The 6,233-nt window shown below is 32.4% G+C and overlaps 1 long non-coding RNA gene across 1 annotated transcript; it reads right to left on the reverse strand.

Annotated features, from left to right (window-relative positions):
• Positions 1–1,105: 1,105 nt before the first annotated feature.
• On the reverse strand, positions 1,106–2,863 carry LOC112709480 (uncharacterized). The gene is made up of 3 exons (XR_011866046.1): positions 2,436–2,863; positions 1,801–2,342; positions 1,106–1,484 (listed from the first exon to the last, which is right to left on the reverse strand). It is a non-coding gene; the product is annotated as an uncharacterized lncRNA (long non-coding RNA).
• Positions 2,864–6,233: the final 3,370 nt, after the last annotated feature.

Here is a 6,233-nt window from a genome sequence, read left to right on the forward strand (position 1 = left end):
CTGAGAATATGATGAGGGTTTTTGGCCTGGTAAGGATAGTGGTATAATCCCGCTTGCTCAGTGCGTAAACCGTTATGTAAGGATGGTGGTTTTATCCCGCCTACAGTGAGAATGGTGGTTTTATCCCGCTCACACATTGATAAATTGTTTGGCAAAGATGGTGGTTTAATCCCGCTTGCGTGTTCCGAACAAGGATGGTGGTTTAATTCTGCTTGTTTATGGAACCTACGGATAAGGATGGTGGTTTAATCCTGCATATCCGAGTCGAGTCTGGCAACCTAACCAACGTGTGAGCTCATGGTCAGTAGGACAGGCATGCATCATATGCATTTATATGACATTGTTTGGGTCTGCATATTGTATTTGGTTTGCTTATATGAATAATTATGTTTAAGTACTAATTGCTCTATTTGATATAACTGCTTGATTGTGTTTGAACCTTCTTACTTGTGTTTGTGACTGAAAATTAGTTGGATTGTGGTGAATTAGTTGTTGATTGAGTTACTTGGGCTTAAGAACGTGGTTGATTATGAGATGGGCCGAAGGCCATGTTTGGTTTGTGTTTTTGGTTTAGAAAAGTATGACAAACTAATCTGTTTCAGCATAGACTTACACTTTGTTTGGATGAAAGATAGAAAATGAGAAGAAAGAAAATGAAAGGAAAGAAAATGGAAGGAAAGAAAATGAAAGGAAAAGTTGATTTTCTTTTATGTTGTTTGGATGAAGAGAAAATGGATGGAAAGAAAATAGAAGGAAATTTTTCTTGTGCTTGGATGAAAGAAAAAGTAAGAAGAAAGAAAATCATAACCAAGTGAAATTACATTAATACCCTTCTTTATATTATATATAAATTATAATATACTAATGTATTTAAATTAATTTTGTAATAAAAAAATTATCCAAATTATATTTCAAAATTTTAACGTGTTTTCTTCATTAAAAATAATATTTTTTGAATTTATTTTTATGAACTTATTTTTTTATATTATCTTTTAATGTCATAAAAAATATATATTATTTTTTTTAAAAATATATAAATAAATAATGTCGTAAAAGAATAATAAAAACTACTCACACTTTACATCATTAATCTCCTTAAGCATATTTAAAAAAAAGTTTCACTAAATTGTATTTACAAAATAAAATATTATCAAAAGTAGGTAGCATTTCTTTCTAAGTACGTGCGACCAAAAATCATATACAATTTTTATAAACATATAACAAAACGCCAAAAAAGTAATAACCAAAAGAACTCCTAGAGAGTACTATTTTATCATCAGACAACACTTTTCAAAAGGGTCATTCTTCATGGTCAGCGACATTGCTTACTTCCAAAAAATCAATTCTACATAGCTTGAGCTATCTGTACCCATCTACTTCAAAAAAATAAAGTTTCTCCGAGTCAAAAATATTAACACATGATCGATTTTTACTTGTACTAAGCAGTGTACTTCTTGTTCCCAAACATTTTCAAGTTATGATTCCTGCACGAGCATATACAACAAAGACAAATTAATTCAAAGATCAGAGTTGATCATGATAATTTATTTTATCGATGTCATTCTATTTAAACAACTAATCAATCTCAAAGTATATATATATATATATATATATATATATATATATATATATATGTAAAGTGATTTCCAACCATAGTTAACATAAATAAAACAGAAAATGATATCTTCTTTAAACACATGAAGATATACCCATAGTATATGACACTCAGAAACCCATAATCAATTAATGAAAGCAATAACTTCAAATTAATCAGAAACTAAGTGCGTATAAAAGTTATACCTGTAATGGTTAATGTTTTATGAAAGTACCATATCTCCTAAGCGAACACCAGCAGCTGTCATGAAATGAAAAAGAGCATCCAATCGCATTTCAGGTGGGATCCCAAAAATTTGGCGTTTTTTCTGCTCATTTTCACATAAAAACTGATAACACTGCATCCGAGCTGAACCTATCAGACCCAATTCAATCAACATATCCCATACATCTGATTCGCTATAAAGGCGAGGCCTATTTTGTTGCATAATAGCCAACCCTATTTCAGCAATTGCAACTTATCTTTCAATTAACGAGACTTGCTTTTCGACAACCGAAACTTGCCTCTCAGCCACAGAAGCTTGTCTCTCAGCTGATTCAACCTGCCTCTGAGCTACCTCATGTAGCTTGCTAGACAGATAACGAGCCATCGTGCCTATTACCTTTCGATGCTTCCTCTGCTAATGCATTTAGCAAAACTTCATCCATATCATCAGACCATCTTAAATTGTCTTTCGAAGGTTGATTGGCTTCTGCTGTTTTATTTCCTTTATTCGGCATTATGTAACCTATAACAATTCAAAAAAAAACCAATCAAACAATTCTGAGTGGAAACTATACATACATATATATACATATTCACATATAAGAAACATAATCACCTATAATGATTGATACACATTCCACATTTCGAATGCAATGTTATCTCTTAACAACGATGCATGCCTATATTCCTCATCACGTGGTTGATTTGATTGTGATATATCTATGCTTTGTTCTTGTAGCAATTCTCGATCAACCGCATCAATTATAGACTGATCAACATCGACAGCCATTAAAAAGTTATGCAGTATGCAACATGCCAAAAAAATGTCTCGCATAGTTTCAAATGAATAATAAGGTTCTGTGTCACCGGCTATAATTGGGAATATTTTCTTTAGAACTCCAAAACATCTTTCGATGACATTTCTTAATGAAGAATGTCGGTGGTTGAATAATTCTTTGGGATTTTGTGGCTCACGTACTGAATACTCTTTCAAGTGATACCGAACACCCCTATATGGTGTCAGTATCCCAGGCTTTAGCATAAATCCAGCATCGCCTAGATAATATTTTCCTACACCAGTTACACACACAAATTAAACTATTGTATACTGTGACTATGAATTTAATTTTATATAGATGACTTCATAAATAACACTATCAAACCTTCGGGTATTCGAAGTGGATGTTCCCTACTTAAAGCATCTTTCAAAATTCTAGAGTCAGAGGCAATTCCTTCCCAACCAGCCAAGACATATGTGAATTTCATATCAAATCCACAGGCAGCTAAAATATTTTGTGTTGGATGATCTTTTCTTCCCCGAAAACGAGGGGCTTCCACCCTTGATACCTTCACACAACTATGAGTTCCATCTATGGCTCCAATGCAGTCCTTGTTTCAAAAGTATATTGACATATTCACATAACAGTTTTGTAATTATTTCATATACAATTTCATAAATGACACTAACTAAATTAAAAGAGTTAGTACCTTAAAAAACGGATAGAATCGACTACTATTATGTATTTCATAAGGAACATCTTCACCAGATGGTTGCTTGAAGAACTCTCCCTCTAACGACAGAATAGTATGTAGGACATTGGGAAAGTGACGACTAATTGTCTCCCCTGAGCAGTGGAAGAAGAAAGACATAGTTCTAGTTTACACATTATGCCCTATAATATGTAGGAACTTAGCGACTTGCTCCTCAACGGTAGAGCGAATTGAATCCTTTACTCTACCAGTTCCTCTTAACTTTTGACATAACTGCCTAAACGCTTCAGGGCCCATACGTATGACATCGCAGCATTTTTCAGACGTCAGTAACTGTGTCATTAACTGCGTACGCCTAATTTCTCTTTCTAAGTTTTCGTAACTGATTTGCCTAGGCCTATATTGTGATAAAAATTCTAAAGAATACAATGTATGCACCGTAACACATGAAAAAGATGTGACACAAATATGTTGTCTCTTTTCTAACTCTTCCCTTACATGAGTTAAGATTTGTATTGGTTCAGGATGATACAGGTTAGTAGAAGTGACTTGATTTACTTGAAATCCTAAGTCAGGTATGACGTTCGTTTTGTCTTCTACATTCGCATCCTCAATATTCTCACCATCCATCTATGAAAATATAATGTTTAAAGTAAACATATCAAACATAAACGTAACTAGAAAGTAACATATGTGGTCACGTTTTAGCAATTCATTTGTTGTGGAACAAAAAACTAAAACTAAAGCTTTATATAAAATTATGGTGTCCCGTTACACAGTATAAAAATACCTTGTTATATGGTACTTATCGCAAACTTGTAAATGCTAAACTCGATTCCAAAGCTCACTATCATAAATGATAAACGAAAATTGTAAATCACATGATATATTGCTCAATGCATTGGATTAGCACCAAAATTCAATGGACTTGGCTACTAAAAGCACTTAATAATTTAGATGGCCAAAAAGTAATTTAACCAACGCAGCATTTTGTATATTATGTAAAATAATAGTTGAAAATGTGTTGCACAAATGCTTTCTTGTGCAGATAAAAAAGGAAATAAAAGAAGGATATAATTAAGAAATGAAATCAATACAAAAAAAGGAAACAAATAAAAAAGAAAGTTAAGAAATCAAACATGTATAAATGATTGTCATAACTGAGCAACATGTGTACATATTCTATGAACATTAAAATTTAAATTTGAAACTCCCAGCTCCTTAAAACTGTTTATTAATAATTATACTATACTAATATCAGTATGTAACACAAAAATTAATCTCTACTTTTAGACAATAAGAATATAATTAGAATTTATCAACGGTAATTATCACTACATACATATAGATTGAAATTTAACAAAATTAAATATAAAGTATGCAATTAAAATTTCTTAGACTTTTCAAGGAGGAAACACACTTTACCCATGAGCAATTGAGAACAAATAGAAACATGTGTACTGTATATAGCAGCCGGGAAACGAAACCAATTCAAAGGCCATCAAAAGCTCATAGATGTATGGCAGAGTAGTCCCACAACCAGGCTTGCAGCAGCAAAGTCTTCCCTAACAAAGAATGTTCTAAAACATGTTTTCCTTACTCAAGTAGGCCCCTGTCTTTAATTTGATGGCTGCACCATACTAACTTGTCCCTCTTTTTAAATAGTATTTGTTTATTGACTGAGTAACCTTAAGTTAGAAACAAGTATACTATAGTATTAAATTGCTAACATGGATTTTTTTTTTAGCAATTCAAGTTCTTTTCAGTAGCCTTGTTATTTTATCTAAGTGTATATTATAGTATTAAATTGCTAGTACTACAAAAGGGCTAAATAACCCTTCAAAATATCTAAGATTTACATCACACTGCTAAAGTATTTGATTCAAAATATTGTTGCATTGAATACTCCAAATTAACAGTTATTTAGTCCCTTCTTTGTCAAATTCAAATAATTAAGTTTTAATTTTTGAATGACCTCATTTCCTAAGAAAGGTTCTGAAATGAATTTATAATGAACTTGAAATCTCAATTTATTTATTTCATACTGTGTTTTGCTATTTGTATCTTTTAATTATTGTGGGTATCTACATAACTATTTTAGAAAAGTCAAAATTGAAGTTTGAAATGAGATCACACCAAGACACAGTAGAGAGCAAGATAAAGCATATAAATAATGATAGTCGATTGCTTGGATATTTTAAGGATAACATAGCTAAAGAACAATTGAAATCAAAAGTTCTTGAACAGTCTTTATCTAGAATGACTGGAAAATTACGCATCACAATGGAAGAAAACTGTGTTATGAGGGAGCGTGTTAAAGAACATCACCTTCGTCTGCCCTTTACACGAATGAAGACGCGGTGGAGCTCTCACGATGCCAACGAAGCTGCTAGTGATGTTGAGGACGGTGGGAACTTGCAGTGGCTCTGTTGAGGACGCCGGCAAAATAGGAGAATAGTACATCAATTTTTCAGAGAGTGTGGGTTAGGGATTTTGCTTTTTGTTTTTCATTCATTTTCCTCTCTGATCCAAACAATGGAAAATGGGCTTTTCCTTCCATTTTCTACTCTTTCATTTTCTTTCCTTTCAAAATCTCTTATTCCAAACAATGTGTTAATGAACCTATATTTGGAACAGCTTGGTCATTCATGCTGTCTAGGAAAAAAACTTTTTAAAAGGTTTAGGGTTTTTGAAGAATTAACATTTTTCTCTTTTAAAATGGATTTCATATTTTTGAATATAAATCTTTGGTTTTAAAAAGATACATAAGGAGGCTATCGATCACTGTACCCTGAAAACAATTCCTATTTTACATATTTTATTATAGCAATTCTGTAACCTTATAGTGAGAACCCTTTCGAGGACAATGTTCTCACTCCCCTACAGGTGTTTCCTTTTCAGGATATGGGCGAAGAAGTCACGA

Source organism: Arachis hypogaea, chromosome 9, assembly GCF_003086295.3.
Source record: "Arachis hypogaea cultivar Tifrunner chromosome 9, arahy.Tifrunner.gnm2.J5K5, whole genome shotgun sequence".
NCBI classification, from domain to species: domain Eukaryota; kingdom Viridiplantae; phylum Streptophyta; class Magnoliopsida; order Fabales; family Fabaceae; genus Arachis; species Arachis hypogaea.